This window comes from Macrobrachium rosenbergii, chromosome 46, assembly GCF_040412425.1.
Source record: "Macrobrachium rosenbergii isolate ZJJX-2024 chromosome 46, ASM4041242v1, whole genome shotgun sequence".
Taxonomy (NCBI): domain Eukaryota; kingdom Metazoa; phylum Arthropoda; class Malacostraca; order Decapoda; family Palaemonidae; genus Macrobrachium; species Macrobrachium rosenbergii.
The window spans coordinates 25,768,870-25,788,305 of NC_089786.1; positions in this window are offsets into that span (position 1 = coordinate 25,768,870).

Below are 19,436 nucleotides of genomic sequence, written 5' to 3' on the forward strand. Positions count from 1 at the left end.
CGGTGCCAAACGCACGATCATAAGCTAAATTTAACTTAGATAAAATAAAAACTAGTGAGGCTAGAGGGCTGCAATTTTGTACGTTTGATGATTGGAGGGTGCATGATCAATATATCAATTTGCAGCCTCTAGCGTCAGTAGTTTTTAAGATCTGAGGGCGGACAGAAATAGTGCGGACGTACAGACAAATAGCCATCTCTATAATTTTCTTTTACAGAGAACTAAAAGAGGGAGGAACCTGCGGGTGAACGTGACAAGTGACGCTTAAGGTCAGAGAGAGGATGACGAAGATCGAAGGAGTTCCCTTTCCAAAGATTGTTCGCTTTCAAAAGAAGAAACCTGCCTTCCAGGAAGACCTGTCATGTTTAGTCGAGGTATTTATTTTTTTGTTTCTTTTATTATGGTTCATCTATTTATTCTCTTTGAAAAGCTTTGCTACCTTTCTTCCTCCAGGTGTGGTTTCCGAGCAGGAGAGATGGAATCGTTCAGTGCACAGTGCAGTAACTACTGATAGATAAAGTGTTATATCATTTTTATGGTAGACTCTTGCCTCCTCTCAAGTGACTTGCCTTGAACACATTATCAACAGAGGATTTATTGTTTAATAGTGAAACTTAGGAAATACAGGGAATAGATATGTAAACATAAATAGGCAAGAACATGCTTAGAAAAAGCATAATTAACTTTGGTGCTAGTTAGAAAAAGTAAAGGGTCGGTTTCACTGATGTAGTTGTCGGTTTGGTCCAACTCAGAGTTTTATTATATGCTTTTATTGAATTTGACTTCTGCATCTGTTTGGGTCAAACTTGATGGACTTGAAATTATGCATGGTTACTCAGTCCCGGTGACAATAAAACCTTACATGATCAGTAGGTCAGCAGTGTCCTATAGTGACCCTGCAGTGACCTCTTAAAATATCTCAGGATTTGTATGAAAATCCACAACCGACGAATACAGTCCTGAAATACTTTTTTACTTGCTGGCAGTGTTATTTAGATCGACATTATGTAGAGCCTTCTTTTTCCCTGTTGATTCACATTTGTTTAGTCTTCAATAAGTCACTTTTTATTCATGAGCCATCAAGAGCCATTTATTAATTTTTTTCTATACATAACGTTTTCGTAATCAATTAATTGTCCAATCCTTTGAGCTTTCTTGAATTTTTTTTTTTTTCCTCGCCATCTTTCTGAAGTCTTCACTCCCATGGATATCAGTTGTTTCTTCATTCGTGGTTTAATTATTTATTTATTTATTTGTTTATTCACATCCCTATCGATGTTGGCGTTTTGCTTCTCAGTCTGAGTCATCATCATCATCGTATCTTATCGCGCCACCATTATATCCACTGCATAGCGGCCTGATTACATTCGTAGAGGGCCAGATCTGTACAGATTGGCCCATGTTCACACCCACTAAGTATGTGATCCATTGTCTGGATGGGATGACCACATGGGCACTCCGCAGAGGGGGCGAGACCCACTGGCGTGCAACACCTTAGTATGAGTAACCGATACTTACACGAGTCTCCTCGGCCTGTAGCCGTGAGTTTGGTAGCCTAGATTTTCGCAGGTGGTCTAACCTACGTTCTTCAGTTGCATATAATTATCGGATGAAATTTAGTGAAACGAGTGTGCCACCGTGATTGACTCATTTCTATTTTGTTGTTACTATTCTTATTAAGAAAAATGAACCCTATTCACATGGAACAAACCCCCTCTACAAGGGCCATTGATTTGAATTCAAACTTCCAAAGAATATGGTGTCACTTTTCAATCACCTTTACACCTGCAATTAGATTTTGTACGCTTGATATTTGCTTTCATTTCTTGATTTCCACGTTGTTATTGTTTACTGACTTCACCTATATAAAGATTTTCATGAATGGCTTGCAATCGCAATTAATCAATGATTTATTGTAATATTTTCCCGTCTTATAAATCTAATGATCTCCCATAATTTCAGTGAAACTCGCATCTCAGCAGTTTTCCGATATCAGTAATTAATATTCACATATTTTTATTAAAAATAACTGTTTATTCAGGTTCTATAAACAAAATCAGAGCATTAAATATTTACCTATTCAGTGAAGTTATTCATGCTTTCAGTACAAGTCATCCACTCCTCCTACAATTACTAATTATTAACGTTGTTTGCTTTTCATTAACTTCTGTATAGCTCTTTTTGCTTAACTCTTAATTCTCAAAAATCATTTAACTATTAAATCATAAGAAAGGCTTAATTTTAAAGCGTAATGGCTGATTCTAACTCAAGAATAGTTTGAGACATGTCGTCTCTTCTACTTTTGTATTTTGGAAGACCCACAAGTCTCAGAACTATGAAGTTTGCTCGAATGCTAGAAAGTGTGGTCGATCTTCTTATATAATGCAATCTTTTCTGAGTCAGATTTTCGGTGTTTTACAACTGACTTTCCTTGATTTTAACTGAGTAATTATAAGTTGTGAACACTACCCCATGATGCATTTGCCCACTTTTCTGATCATTGATTATCAAAAGCTCTTTTTTAAGACAAATGAACGAATTGTTTTCTCTTTCATATCACTCAGCGAAAAATCCATCAACATCTATTCTTTAATGACGAAAACTAATTGCCCTATGAGAAGCAATGAATACACGTTTCTTATTATTCAACATAAAGACATCTCCAGTAACTTATAACGGATAGTTCCGAACAGGTTTTCATAGGTCTGAAAGGAAATAAAACGTAAGAAAAAAAAATAAGGCAGGGGGTAATCTGCTACGAAAGGAAACTGGAGCACAATTGGAAGAGAAGCAAAACATCTCTACTAAGACAATGTCAGTACAGAGCCCCTCACGAAATCCATTCTCAGTGCACCAGGTTTCTAATAATGGCAGAATAAAATCCATTCCTCTACACCTTCCTAAAGAGCTGGCGTTTCTAAAAAATAATAACAAAAGGAGATTTCTATTACAAAACATGAAGGTTTTTATACAGTCATATAATAATACATCTTTTCTGGAAATAGATCTGTAGGCTAAGTAGCTTATGTTTACCATCAAGTCATACGGATTCATTTTCTTTTATTTAAAATCTTCAATATATAATATTTACATTATTTTAACATTTACTTATTTACATAATCACCACCATATATAACATTAATAACCAAATTTTCGACCAAATTCTACAAATTAATATTCCTTAGCAACGTGTTTTGTTACATTATATTTTCAATGTACTTTTTTAGTGTTTAGCCTTTTGATTTTTGAAAGTTTCAAGCAAGGACACTTTAATATTTACCATTTTAACTTCAATATACAAAAGCAAATTAAGATCACGCATCAACAACGAAAAGAGCGTCCGTACCACACTCCTAGAAAATCCGGTAATGGATCGATTGCATTGTTTTCGTCTCGTTTTGTTACTGTATCGACGTCATGTTTAAGAATTCTTAGTAAACTTTGAGTTCTGACCATACAACTTTCTTTTGGACGAGGGACAAAAGTATGTCGAATGTATGTTCTCTTCAACAGCTGCAAAAAATGGACACTTCCTTTCATTTGTTATGTTAATCATATATAATGTAACATTTGCATTAAGTATTTCATGAATATACCCATAAACTATATCCCTGCTGTTCTTGACCACATATTTAATGTTAACATTCTTCCAAATCTGGTTCCAGTTGAACAGAGGATACAATAACTCGATTTTGTATTCTTAATCTTTACATTCCATAAGCAACCAATAAATCTCTTTAGTTGGCACATTCGCATAATTAAATAAACAAGGAACTTACGCATGAATATCAATCATTATGCTATAATGAAGTGGGCCAAAAATCGTATACTCTGAATAATCACTTTCAGTTTCAATAAACAAAAAATATTTGGTCTGATTTTACAAAAGAAGTAGAGCATTTCATTAACAGAACATTTATTTATATTGCTCTTATACAAAAGTATAGAACATTCAGAATTCCAACTCCCCCTTTCAATTTTTGCAAATACCTTGTTTTCCCTGCAAGAGGTTCTAACCGTTATTCACAAGTATTTAAATAAACATTTTGAATTCTGCATAGCCATATGGGACTAGATACATATGTGATATATATCATGTTTTTAGTAAAATCTAACAATTCGTGATGACAGGTTTTCGAAATACTGTTCTGAAAGATACCAATAATCTTGCCGATCTTGTTTTCCAGATTAGACCAATTAAAACCAACGCTTCTATGATAGCTATTACTGCAATGGACCCCTGACATTTTACAAAAATCTTGAAGAAACTGATACCTAACAATTTGCCATACTATACTGTTTTCCAATTCCCAATATCTAATACTGAAGTTTGCCTTTATTGAAAATGGTTGCCTGGTGAATTTTCATATTCATTAAGGACATTCATGTACTCTACCATTCCTTTGAATCACAAAATCATCAACACATCGACAAAAAGAAATGCTTGATGCATTAGGTAACCTCAAAGAGGACCTTGGCAGTTGTTTCTTTATCATTTTAGGAAAAGGTTCTCGATAAACAGTAAAAAAAGCTATAGATAGGGAAAGCACTGTCTTCAAAATTTCTTAATGGAAAATTGATCATAGAAGATCCCATTTATGCACACAACACTACCGTCACCTTTACAAAACATTTCAATTGAATGAGTAAAACAACTGTCAAATGAACACTTTCTCAGTATTGCATATAAGAAATAGTGATCAACATGACCAAAATCTTTTGACTGCTTATTTGATATTTTCATTGGCATAAAACATAGTACTGTTATCATGGTATTCAAATCATTAATTGATCTGTCGTAAGACAGCTCAACTGTTAAGAGGATATTACCATTTGCCAAACACGTTTAAATGTTAGATATTACTTTTGGAATCATCTTGATAAAAATTCGCCGTACCTCAACCATTCGGTGGTTCGAATTATAAATTCCCAATTGGTACCTGGTAACAGATCCTTATCAATTATAAATTCCAATTGGTGTATTATTGAGAGACTGGGTGGATTTGATATATATATATATATATATATATATATATATATATATATATATATATATATATATATATATATATATACACACACACACACACATATATATATATATATATATATATATATATATATATATATATATATATATATATATATATATATATATATATATATATAATTTTTTTATGTTTTCCTGGGCAATCTGGTTTGAGATATTTTCTGTGAGACAGGTAATGACAGCTACAGATACTTTAGCCTTGTGCTTCTGACTTATTGGGTCCAGGGAAACATGAAACAAGAGAAAATAGGGGGAATTTCATATGAGCGTAAGGCTCTTACTACTAGGGAAATAATATTACCTAAACACGTGGGTGAACTTACAGGAGTATATTTACATAAAGAACATTTGTACGGAAGTGAGAAACGCGATTAAATTATTGATCCTGAAGGGGATTCCTACGAGATGAATGAAACTGGGGGATTCGAGACACAGTCCGTGAAGATTCCACGATATAGGGTCCCTCTGAAATGATAGATACACAAATTATACGCCAGTAATGAAAACAGATAAAAGGATAATGAATTCGAAGATGCACAGAGGGTGCCAATGGGCTTTGATGAGTTAAAAATGGCTTAGCACTACCGACACTCGAGTAGCACAGGTGAATTTTAACAAGAGACTCGGAGATTACTGCACTCAAATTAAGTAAATTTTACGAGGAAAAGCGTGACTGAATGGACGTCTTTTCAGAGCACTTTACTGTAAGGGAGATTTGGTTCCAGCGCAGAATGCGGTCCATGGATGACTTCCGATTTCTGAGGGTAAGTGCAACCTTCCACGTGGTAGGATGCAGGGGCTCCGGCGGTAAGGGCGACACATGGGTTATTAACGGGCCAGTACGCGGGGAACACGTGGTTGGTGGTTGAAGTGCACGAAAGGTAAAAATATACTTTGAAACGCCACGTGGTTAGATGGAGAGTCGTGGGCTAAGGGCATCGTCCAGCCAGGGGCGTGGTGGTGAGTGCGTCCGTCTGGTCTTTAACTCACGTCGTTCAGCGAGGCGTCTGAGGCTGAGCCCTGGTCTGTTTGTTGCTTTATGCACTCTCCTATGGTAGGTCATGTCCAGGCACATAGGGAGGTGGTCATTTTCAGCTGATGTCTGAGGCTGGGGCGGGGCAGGCGAGGTTGCCTGTAAAGCAACCAGACAGATTCACTTTTACCTCAAATAAAGGAATTATCTGCCCAAAGGGGGAGCCTTCAAATCGTTATAATCCATGTATTCTGACCATGCGAACCCCTTGTCCAGCTCAGGCTGATAGATAGGTTGGCACGCATGTCGATAGAAAGATATGTCTATCGATCGATCGAATTCTTGCTAACCATAATAGCTCCCAACACAAGATGATGTACACTCGTTCATTCGGGTGTGAACATCGAAATACGCAAGAATGCGCGGAAAATGCTTTACGTTACTCTACATTCTGCCTTGCAATGAACTTTACTTCTAAAGTATCTATAAATTCTGCGGCATTACTGTTGATAACATACTGGAACAAATTATTTTAACAGGACATAAGGAAATTTTCAACCCTTGCAAAAGAGTAATTACTTTGGATTTGGTTATGCAGTGATAACTTTGTAAAGTGACTTGAACACTGTGAATTAATTAGGATTATAAGACCACAGTTTATGAGGCTATGGCAAACAAATGAAAAAGAAGGTTAATGTTCAAGAATTAGAATACATGGTTACTAATTCTAGATATCCCTAAATGCATGCAGTTGTTTGCCTTTTAAACCACATTGAAATGACGAAATATACTTGGGTTTACTTGACATCGTAATTTACGTCAGTTGGTAGACCAGTGCCAGACTTGGCACCGACTCTCATGACACTCTTATAACTCTTATAAAAAGCGCCTGAAAAGGGTGTAATCAAAGGGAAGGAAAATTATTTCAGCTTAAGGCTTATTTAAGGGGAACGCACGCTTACATAGAAATAATGCCCCGATTTTTATGAAATTTTTATATGTTATACATATATATAAGGTGATGTTCCAGAAAAAAATTGAGAGTGATCGGATGATTATTTTGGATTGTATTAAAAAAATTAAAAATGATTCACCTCCTTCATTTTTAGAGCTATTGCAATGCGGCTTCATACACAGAAAGTATATCATAGTAGGAAAAAAATAATTGGAAAGGTTTTTCTACTTTTCCTTTTTTGGATGGGGCGAGGTTTCCCCAAAATTGTATAATTTGATTATCACTGGTTCCTCGTCAACCTATGAAAAAACCTAGACCCAAACAAATATTCGTCTTTCTTTCCTCTTTCCAATGGCATATTTAACTTTAAAATTGGCCTAAAAATAAAAATGTAGTTCGCGTTTGAAGTGCAAAAAAGTGAAAACTGAGAAAAACGACCAGAAAGATCAAAAAATTTTTTTTTTTCGCACTCGTGGAAAAACTTATCTTAGAGCATTATTTTTGGTTGATTTCTGGCTCCAGGTCAAACAGACCCCCTCTCTATAAAAAGGATATTATTCGCTCGAGGCGAGGGTATCATCAAAGTACCACCTGACTCATTGTTGACTGGTTTGAAACTAAGAAACTAAGAGTTTAGTAGCTACCAGGCTGATACCCTTGACTCATTTACAGTCGTTTTCTTTTCACTTGTTTGGTCTTTTGGTCTTTGGGTTTGATTTTTTCAAGCCTTTTGTCCCTCAGAATGAAGAACTTCCTCTATACTTTCACTTGTGCCAAACAGAGTGTTTAGTAAGTTGAATTTCTCACAGCCGAAGTTGTGTTCAATTTCTCAATTTTTATCTCAACTCAATTGATGGTACTGAGATTTTCCATTGCTAATTCGCTTGCTGGGGAACTAACCGTAAACCTACACGACTGGCACTTCATTAAAATATCAGTCTCCCATCTATTGGCAGAGACTTCGACCTGAACTTTACCCTGCAATTTCCTACCTTGCATCTAATACCCGACACTATTCTATCTAACTGAGATCTATAATGAACTTGTCATCATATACTCCTTTTTCATCATCCTTTACTCATTTCATAAACTGTGAGGCGTATTTTTGAAGGTGAAAGTATATTGTATTTAGAGTTACTGGATGTAAAAAAAAAAACGCAAAACCGCAAATAGCGAAAAAATTGCTCGATGAAATGTTGACCACCAACTTTCAACGTTTGGTGGCAACTGTCTCTTAGACCAAGCAATGCAAGCATTCACCAAGGAACAAACCATTGCTGTTGCCAGACGTAGGAGATAAGGTGATATAAAAATCATAATAATTAATAAATTAGGCGAATAAAGGAAAAAAATGACAATAGTCATTAGGAGCCAAACGTCAGCCCTACCTCACCATGTGGGGGGCGGAGGCCCAAAACCCCATCAATTTTAATATTTCGAAAAAATGCTTTGGTCACGTGATAACGAAGGTGTTGCTCATGTCTTACGGCCATTTAACCATTTTTTTAAATTTCAAAAATATTCATAAAAAATCAAAGAGTGCGTTCCCCTTAATCATTTTAAGGGTTCGCCATTTCACTCTACGATGGGGACCTTACGTTAGACTTTTAAGATAAGCAAGCAAATGAAAAAAAAAAGGGGGAGAGGGCGGGGAATGAAGTTCCTGAAAGTACAAGAAGGCAAGGGGACGTGCCTCCGCCTTCTGGATAGCTGGCCACGCCCCTTGTATTACAAAGTTGGCGTTGACTTTGTAAGTGCCTTGTGGCACTCATCTAAGTGCATGAGGTATAAAAGAATAACGAAAGAAAAAATTAAACATAAATTGTTGTAACTAGATGTTGATCAAATATGCTAAAATTACATTCCTTAGCCTATAGTAAACAGCTAGGATTATTCTTGGTACACGAAGGCCGCAAAGATAACCAGAGGGCGCGACCCCTCTGGCAGGATCCTTTTGCTACAATCTGTAATAATGGCACTGTGCCAAATTGGCGCTTATGAAATAATAACTGATGGCGATGGCATATCGCATTTTTAAATGCATCATGCTGCGGTAGGCATGAATGGGAGTCGTAGGCTTAGTTGGCATACCTGTTGGCACCTGCATGAGCAGAAGTGATCCAGGTAAAATGAAGGCCTGGAGTAAGGCATAAAATAAATGTGATGGATAATCAAAAGTAAGGAAGGGAAATGTTTGGGAAGAATAAAGGACATTGTTATAAGAGAGAGAGAGAGAGAGAGAGAGAGAGAGAGATAGAGAGAGAGAGAAGATGGTAACGAATCTGACATCCTCTTCTGGATAGAGTGCCAAAGTCTTCATAGGATAAAATGATGGCACTGTGCCAGTGTGGCACGGTGCAGGAGAAACTTAGGAGCTCTTCTGGAAGCTATCTGGAGTAATCAATGCCCGTGGTATTTTCCCATGGACCCTTCTGACTTTGATGGTTTGTCTTGACCGGGAATCGGTGGAACCGAGCCTGGGGGAGGGTATTGGCGTGCCAACTGTGTTTAAATTCCTTGATGGCTGACGCAGGGGCTTCTTTGCAAGCTCTATCACGATCCGTTGCAATTACTTGAGTTCATCAGCCATTTGGAACCACGGCAGAATCATTACTCAGTGCTGTGTCTAGAGGGCTGAGAGCGAGAGAAGTGGTCGGTGGTGGGTGTAGGGGCTCCCAGGTAGGGACGACCGGCGCAGGCACGGGTTGCGAGGCCGCACCTTTAGGTGAGCTTCCGCTGTGGTCGCCAGGATCCGTCTCCCACCAGCACTGGTAGCGGCTGCTGGTAGGGCGTTGTAGGCAACCAGTGCCTTGTCACCGAGGAATTTAGTTAATACTAGAGAGAGTTCGGCGGGGAGAGGGTGCAACATTCAGGACCTTCTCGGTTCTGTCGAGTCCTTCTCCAGTTCAGCTTCGGTCACTTGGCATAAACGAGTGGGCCTGGCTGAGGCGCTCATCCTGAGGCAGGAGCGGGGAGGAGTGCATTGTGCCAGCATCTGGAGTTCATGGGCGCTCTTCTTCTCATTCTCTATTTTTTCTGCCTCCTCCCTTCTCTCTAGGGCCTCCTCTCTAATCTCACTGCCTCCCATTCTGCCTCTTTTTCTAATCTCGCTGCCTCCCGTTCTGCCTCTTCTCTCCTCTCTAGGGCCTCCCTTTCCAATCTCGCTGCCTCCTGTTCTGCCTCTTTTTCTAATCTCGCTGCCTCCCGTTCTGCCTCTCTCTAATCTTTCTGATTCCCGTTCTGCCTCTTTTCTAATCTTGCTGCCTCCCGTTCTGCCTTTATCGTGTCCATCCTCTCCTGTACCCAGTCTTTTAGATCTTTCCCGGAAAGGCCGAGTTCCTTCCGGAGGACATGAAGAACTTGAAGTCCTCGCTCTGTTGAGATTTTGCCAACATTTTGCAGGTGGGGTCGACTCAAGTGATACACAAAAATTTTCCCAGGGCGTAGGAAGGAGTTGTCCGGGTATAATAAGTGCATTTGCCAATATTTTTATGTGTGCACTAGAGGAGCAATTGCTGGACATTTGCCCTCTGGCCTTCCTTCCCCTTTTCTATTGTAGATATGTAGATGACACTTTTTGTACTTTTTAGAGACAAAGAAAGGGCTTTTTCGTATGCCAGTCTCCTATGATCCACGATAAGTCTTTTTACAACACTTTGAATAACCTAATTCAACAGTATGCACCTGAATGATAAAAATATATACCATTAAAATTGTAAATTGATTCCGGTCAATCCTCTTAATATCAAATCATTATTCCAGTACAAAGACAAAATTAGCCCTCTTATGACATCAAGCATCGTCTATTTGTTGCTTGCCCCCGATGTAGTCAGGGAAATACGTGGGCGCCTCACGCCGCCTACTGAAAGTGCAATTGATTGTCATAGGGGTCAGTTATAGAACTGGAGTCAAACTATCTAATCCAGAGTTCTCAAATATTCGAGAACACGCCAAAAGATGTAAAACTGAAATTGATTATAGAAATTTTAAAATACTTTCCAAAGTCCCCAGTTCTTCGCTTCCTATCTTTGAATCTATTTTTATTAAACTACTAGTACCAAGATTGAACAACCAAACTACCTCAACAACTCTGTACCTGACGTGAGTTTACCCCGGCCTGGAATTCTTTGTTTATGTCACTCTACTTTTATACTCCGTACAAACGGTAACGGTCTTCTTAATTTTGTCTTTCTTTTGTATAACTTTTTTCTTTTTTATATTTTGATTGTAATTTTAAGTATGAGTCTGATTTTATATTTATATTTTACTTATTCCAGCTTTGATAATGAGACAGATGTCTTGAAACGTAAGCACAAATAAAGGTATGCCGTTATTATGGACGTCTTCCTCTGCCCTTGGTCCTATATATATATATATATATATATATATATATATATATATATATATATATATATATATATATATATGCCGTTATCATGTGTAATTTCTCATTTCTTTCATTGCTACTTAGGCCTATCATTTTGATGCCTCTTATGAAGTTAACTGAATATATGACGACTATTTTTGTATTTCTTATTATCTAAGTTTCTAAAGAATTAAAATTAGCTAGAAGTTCGACATTAATTTAATTAATGCTAAATGCCAGTATGCAAGCAGTGAAGAGGACTACCATGTTCATCAGTGGAGAATGTCTCCTCCTCATCGCAAAAGATGACTCGTCCAGAAATCATCGCCCACTGGATTTATATTATAACGCAAACCCTAGCCTCTATTCTTTGTTTCGCTGATATGAAGTGTTTCTTGGCAGGAGCATGATGAAATAATATCTTGGTCTCATGTAGCCTGTTACGGATGGTTTGAGCAGCAACTTGAAGGGAGAGCGTAATGTTCTCTCTTTATAGCAACATCGGTTGTCAGGGGGGAGTTAGGTGGAGCTCCTTCAGTGATCATCCGATGATGATCCTTAACAGTAGTTTTTACAATGAATGTTTTATTTACGCTAAGCTGCCGAGCAATATCTACGATAGAAACATTAGTCTTATCAAGCGAATGATTGTGGTGCGGATGAGTCTCTTGCCCAACTTACCGGTGCAAGTGACGTGACAGTTTAGTTTAACTTTCCTGCCCGAATGTGGAGTCACACGATAACATACGACGTTATGAGATTTTTTGTTTTTTGTTTCTGACAACGATAATGGTTGAATTCTTTCTTTATTTATTTATATATAATTTCATTGATGATTATTCAATATTATTTTATTAGTTCAATAAGCTTTTATCTGGATTCGAAATATAGTTTCTTCTTTGACTCTTTTGCCCGATCATCTGAAGTGAAAATTTTCAAAATGTTTCGTCATTTTTCGTAATATGAATTTTTCACTCACCATTCTTTTTTATATTGTTAACCGTATGATTAATAACCAAAATCGAATAAGAAAATTATATTTCCTTGTAAATATCAAAAGAAAAAATTACTGTTAGGTGAACGAAAACTTCTGGAACATGTTGCAAAACATTTTTGAGTGACTGTACATATAACCAAATGCAAATATGGATGGATATATAGTAACAATGAAAAGTACACTGATATCAAATTACTCGTTCAGCTTTCTGAAGTATTCTATTTTTTTCAAAATTATCTTAATTTGACTCCATTTCTTTTACTTGAAAATATATAGCTGGTCTGTGCCCATTATAATATTCATATTTCCAATAGTTTTCCTGCCGCGCAGGTAAAAATTAAAAAACATCACATAGAGAATGCAAACAATGCCTTTTTCACATCGAATGACATAAATACCTGACCTCAAATCAGCTGCTCCGGATTCAGGTGGCCAATACGGATCTATTTCTTGCATATAAGAAACAAGATCTAGCTGTGGCTGATAAGGGAATTAACAAGACAAAGGCTTCTTGTATGTGTAATGCAAGGCCTGAAGCTAAACTGTTACTTTCACTTGCAACAATCTCCAGCTCGCATATTACATTACGCACAGCAACTAAACTGTGCAATCTAGTTATAACTTTTGACAAACCAGAGAAGATAATCACACGTGCTTGCAATACCAAAATCTTAAAAATACTTTTGCCGGGAGGAGAGGAGATATTTATTTCAAGTGCACTGAGGATTTCCTAAAATTATTCCCCACATTTCACCTTTTCTGGCCTGTTTACCCTAACCATCCGTAAGCTAAAAGGACCAGAGACTCTGAGTAAATAAGAATAAAAGTTGGTCGCTAGGGTAAGAGAGATGCGGGCCAGAGAAAAGTCGCTCCAGTTCAGTCGGGAAAGCATCAGTGTCAGTTGTTGCATAACGCTGCCTATTCGCTGTAGGCCCTGTGGCACTGGACTGCTGTTAATGAAAGCAATTATCCTTCTTTGGAACTCTTATTTGCAAAAGTGCTTTGTGGGTTACACGGACTTAATCTTAAAACACTTCACACCTTGAGTGCTTATTGTGTTGAATCTGATATACTTGTCAAAACAAACAAAAATAATGATTTATCACCGATGAGGACTCTGCATGAAAATATTCCACAAAAAAGATTACATAATAATTAACTCAAATCTTTAATATGAACAATTTGCTAATAACGAATAAGATTCATTTCCGAGGAAATTAAAACTGCTACTTTGGCTTGTCATCCACGCGTCATCTCAAGGTGCTAGTACTAAACATGGCGGAAGCTCCTTGGGAAGCCGTGTTTAGTACTAGCCCTCGGAGATCAAAGTACTATATACACCCAATTCTATATATCGTGTGGTCGGCAAATTGTATTAACAATCAATATCTTCTTCTGCTGTACATTTACCATACGGTGTTTGGTACTAGCACCTCGGAGAATGTAGCAAACATGTTAGTTTTATTAAGAATAGTAGCTCATGGCATTATAGTCGCCAGGATAGTTATGTCAACTTAGTGTCTTTGGAAACATCGGTAAAAATTACCAAATATAGAGACTTGTCAGTACAAAGCGCAAAGGAAATGCCAAAATGAAATGTAATAACGATGCAAGAAGGAGATAAATGAAACGCTGAGATTACTGTAGATTCCATTCAATTATGTGTGAGAACAATAAATGCACAAAAGATCACCAAGGAAATTCATCTTGTTATGGTCACAGTAGTCCAGGAAAAAGGTCAACAAGATTTGCAGTTTTTAACAGTAGAAATTATCACCCTCACTAAATAACTTCAGCCTCAGAGGACACAAATTTCATGAGTGCAACTGTGCTACGATAAACTGCTATGTTGCAATAATAAGAATATTCATAATAAGTTTCTTGAAATTAATAGTGTCCATTCTTGGAGGGCCGCTTCAGTTTATCATCCATAAAAGGATACAACACCCTGACAACATAACAACATTTCTACTTAATATGCTTCTCATAGAAATTTCATAAGAGGTGCATACACACACAGAGCTACACATACAGTATATCCATATACATACATCCATATATATATATATATATATAATATATATATATATATATATATATATATATATATATATATATATTATATATATAAAGGAGTAAATATTGCACATATGAAAGAGTACATTAGTGCTCATTAGTGAGTTTTATGAATTAATAAATTCATTCAAAATGATGGTCATAGTAATGAATGCTCCACTCAACAGGAGGACATCATTAATCATTCTCAATCCAAAGTCCTCACTAAATAGGGTTATTTTCACTTGACACATGTTATTTTCATTTGCTAAGACAGATTATTTTTTTCTTTTTTTTTTAGCAAAAACTTCTTTTACAGAATGAACGATAACATATTTCAATATCTTTTCATTTTCTTTTTTATTACTACTGGATTATCCTGCTAATTGTTCATCATCCGCTGATCATTGTAATGAATCTAAATCTTTTTTAATAATCTTCTATTTTTGTTTGTAAAATATCTTGCTTGTTTCCAAAGAATATTTTCAACATTAATTCATGGAATTTGTTGTTAGCTGACTCAAACTCTTCCCTCCCTAACTGATTTCAATATGGCAGACTTGTAAAATATACAATAATACTGGTTGTTTGCAAAACACACTGAGATTCGTCTCCTCGTCGGAAGAGGACATAACGAGCCATGATGGGGATGTGCGGTTGAAGGTCACCTCTTGCCCTTCATATCCAGGACCTTGGAAAAAAACCAAAAGATTGGTAATTACCGAAGTCTTGTTGCTGCAGATCTTCTGTTCCCACACGAACTTCCACATTGAATACGTCTTTTGCCCACACATCAGGCTGTAGCACCATAATAATCTTGTGAACAGGCTTTACGCTTCCCATATCCAGTCTGAAATAAGGCTTCTCAAAATTGTCGGGCATATGGCATTCGTCCAAGCTCTTTGTATATATGCCATCAACTAAGTTCTCTTTCACCCGGAGCGGCAATGGGGCAAAAGTGCAATCCCTTTTATTGCGGATCCAATGGCATAATCAACCCTTGGTAGAACGTAACACCAAAGAGCGTCTCCAAGATTTGTTTCTTGGTACACGAGGAACGACGTAATCTCTGAACAGGAGACAGGTCACAGCCGGCTGGGGATCCTTGCACCACACGTTACACCATTCCCTTCTACTGCAGAGATGGGCGCAAAAGAAGGAGTGGTTGTATCCAAAGGCTGGGACTGGTACAATTTCCTGGTTGAAAGATCTATTTTCCAGATGCGACCGGGAAATCTTCACAAGTTGATAAAGAATTCCGCCGCTGGTAAACACCAGAGCAGGAAAAATAACGGCAAGTAGACGATACACAAGGGCAGACATTTTCTCTTCAAATGCATCCTTCGATATCAGATACTTTCAAAAAAGGAAAGTATTTGACTTATCCAATTATAAACAGAGTTCTTCTAAAGTTTCGAAGAGAAAGGGGGTATGACCTGCTCAGTTGGGCAAACGTAGTTGACTGAGTGGCGAACAATACCGCGGCAAAACCAAAAACTGCATCGGTGAATCTCAAGTGCAACGTTCCAAAAGAATTCGTGGTTAATAATCACTGCTTTAGACAATGGACACCTCTGACTATAAGAGCTGAATCGTTTAAGTGGAGGAGCACTTAACAGTTCAATGATCGACTGTCTATGTATGCAGGCGGCTGTTGTGCATTTTCTTCCAGTCTACAACGATCAAGATTCATCAATAACGGTCAGCTAATGAGACATGATCACAAAAGCTTCATGATATCATATTTGTTATAAATGTAGCAGGACGCCATCTTGTTTATATACGCAATGAACAAGTCACACTTCGCGAGGATAAATAAGGAAAATAAGAGTGATGGTTCCATTACGCTTTGCAAGTCTGACTTGGGCGTTTGCACGAGAACTGGTAATTACCACAAAATCGTCATCATCTTACCTGCAACATCTAAATCAACTTAAATTGAAACTGAAGTTGTAAACCAGGAACCATTCCATTATAGCCTCACGTTAAAATCGCTCGTCGCCTAGAAAAACGAATTTGCCGGAATATGCACTCCTGCGTAAACCAAAGTCTCAAGAAATCTATTATTTTACTAGGTCATATTATATAGTTATTGTAGAAGCTGCGATATATATATATATATATATATATATATATATATATAAGTTATATATATATATATATATGTGTGTATATGTGTATGTGTGTGTGTAAATATTCATGTATATATATATATATATATATATATATATATATATATATATATATATATATATATATATATATATATATATATATATGTATATGTACACACAACAAATGCATATATGGATAGATATATATTAACAATGAAAAGTACACTGATATCAAATTACTCGTTCTGCTTTCTAAAATTATTCTATTTTTTTTTTTTTTTTTTGCAAATTATCTTAATTTGACTCCATTTCTTTTACTTGAAAATATATAGCTGGTCTGTGCCCTTTGTAATATTCATATTTCCAATAGTTTTCCTGCCGCGCAGGTAAAAATGAAAAAACATCACATAGAGAATGCAAGCAATTTGCATTTTTCACATCATTTACCATCCGGGACGTTGTTCTTCTATGCGTCTTAAACTAGTGATTGTCTTCGCCGTTGCTTTATATAATGATATGACCTTTTTATTGTTCCTGAATTTCAAAGATTTCAAGAACGTTTCCTAATTCAGTAACCGCACCATTTTTTTGTTTTTATTAATTTTACAATGTAGACATACTTGCATTCTTTCTCCTGTCTACCTCTTCTACCAAGGACAAACCACCCTGGTGTACCTCGTACTATTCCCTGTCTTCTAGACACACGGCCTAGCCACTTCTAGCGTGAGGACCTAAACACTCATCGGACTTATGCCAGCTGCAGATTTTGTGCAAGGCAGCCTGAATGGGAAGTAAGTTGGTCAGAGAACGAAAAGCCTGGTTTCAGACCTCCGGATTCATCCAACCAACCAAGATGAAGGCAGCTAAGAAAACGATAGTGTCTTCTTCCTAAAAGACAAAATTAACATAAAAAGAAACAGTTTATTACTTACTTCTCAGACAACGTGATGACATCGGACGACATAAATACCTGACCTCAAATCAGCTGCTTCGGATTCTGGCTGCAATACGGATCTATTTCTTGCATATAAAAACAAAGATCTAACTGTGGCTGATAAGGGAATTAACAAGACAAAGGCTTCTTGTATGTGTAATACAAGGCCTGAAACGAATCTTTCCTACATCCTGTTCAGGAGTAAGTCGAAAACGCGCATTCTAACATCAAATAACGTCGCTCGATACATTTCTTACGGAAAATCAGCATTTACAGGAAGGACTTCTTTTCTTGTAAGTGTATCTATCTATTTAACCTCTGAAGATTAATCTGAAGAAACTGCTTCCTAAATATATAAAACAAGAGTATTTTGCGCCTCATTACGATGATTACACTATGCATAACGAAGATTATCTTTATCATCATTACACTCCAGAATAGAGTATTCATGGCAGTAATGTATTTATGTCGTTCAATATTCTGTGAGAATGGTTTTTATCACGTGGTTATTAATTCTCCAAAAGAATATATATGGAGCCGTATGATTTGGACGTGTTTCATTTCAACCCACCGAGCCTTCGTCGAGATAAACAGCAAATTATGTGCCTCGTAATCAGCCGAGTGCAATGGGTCGGATCAGGCACGGTGTTTTGTAACCTTTAGCTGAGGAAACGAATGAGGAGGCGCGGGCTGCCAGATGTTTTGGACGGGCGAAAACGAGGTCCGAAACTGACGATGCCACAGTTTTACGTCACTTTAAATTCGTCTGAATAGATAATAATAATAAGCTGCATTTTTAAACCAGGCTTTCATTTACAAAATTTAAAACGTGCACCTCCAAATTATGCTTCATTTAGCAACTAAGAATAGCGATGTTGGTAAAACTCAGTCTGCTGATAATTCTGAGTGTAAACATTATCAGAATGCAAATGGCACGTCATCGTAATGTTCATATTTTATACGATAAAATGACCATAATAAGTGCTATATAACTGGATAAAGTAAATGAACATTCATTGGAAAATTGCCATTATTTTAGATGCAACTGCATCATTTGACCTTTGCAACTGGATACAGTTAGAATTTCAGAGCACAAAATCACTTTCATAAAATTCCTGTACGAACTGGTTTTATATATTTGATTAACAGTGATTTGCAGTGGTGTGATTGTCCTGAAATACAGGTACAGTGCGTATGTGCATGGAATTACGCTTTATTTTACCAAAAAAAAACTCAGAATTTATTAGCACCTGGTTTCCACATAAACAAACTGTTACTTTCACTTTAAAAACTTCCTTTATAAGCACAAACGCAACATACAGCAACTAAACTGTGCAATCTAGTTATAACTTTTAACACACCAGAAAGATGATCACACATGCTTGCAATACCAAAATCTTAAGAATGCTTTTGCCGGGAGGAGAGAAGATATTTATTTCAAGTTCACTAAGGATTTCCTAAAGAGTACATTTCACCTTTTCCAGCGCTACAGCTTAACCATCCGTAAGCTAAAAGGACCAGAGACTCTGAGTAAATAAGAATAAAAGTTGGTCGCTAACGTAAGAGACATGCGGCCCATTAAAAAGGTGCTCCAGTTCAGTTGGGAAAGCATCAGTGTCAGTTGTTGCATATCGCTGCCTATTCGCTGTGGCACTGTGGCACTGGACTGCTGTGAATAAAGCAATAATCCTTCTTTGAAACTCTTATTTGCAAAAGTACTTTATAGGTTACACACGATTTAATCTTAAAACACTTCACACCTTAAGTGCTTATAGGGTTGAATCTGATACACATGTCAAACAAACAAAAATAATGATTTATTACCGATGAGGACTGTGCATGAGGTATTCCACAAAAAGATCATAAACAGTTAACTCATAAAGCTTTAATATGTGCAATTTGTTAATGGTAAATAAGATTCATTTCCGAGAAAATTAGTTGGAGCTACTGTTGCTTGTTATCTACGCGTCACCTACTCCGAGGTGCTAGTAC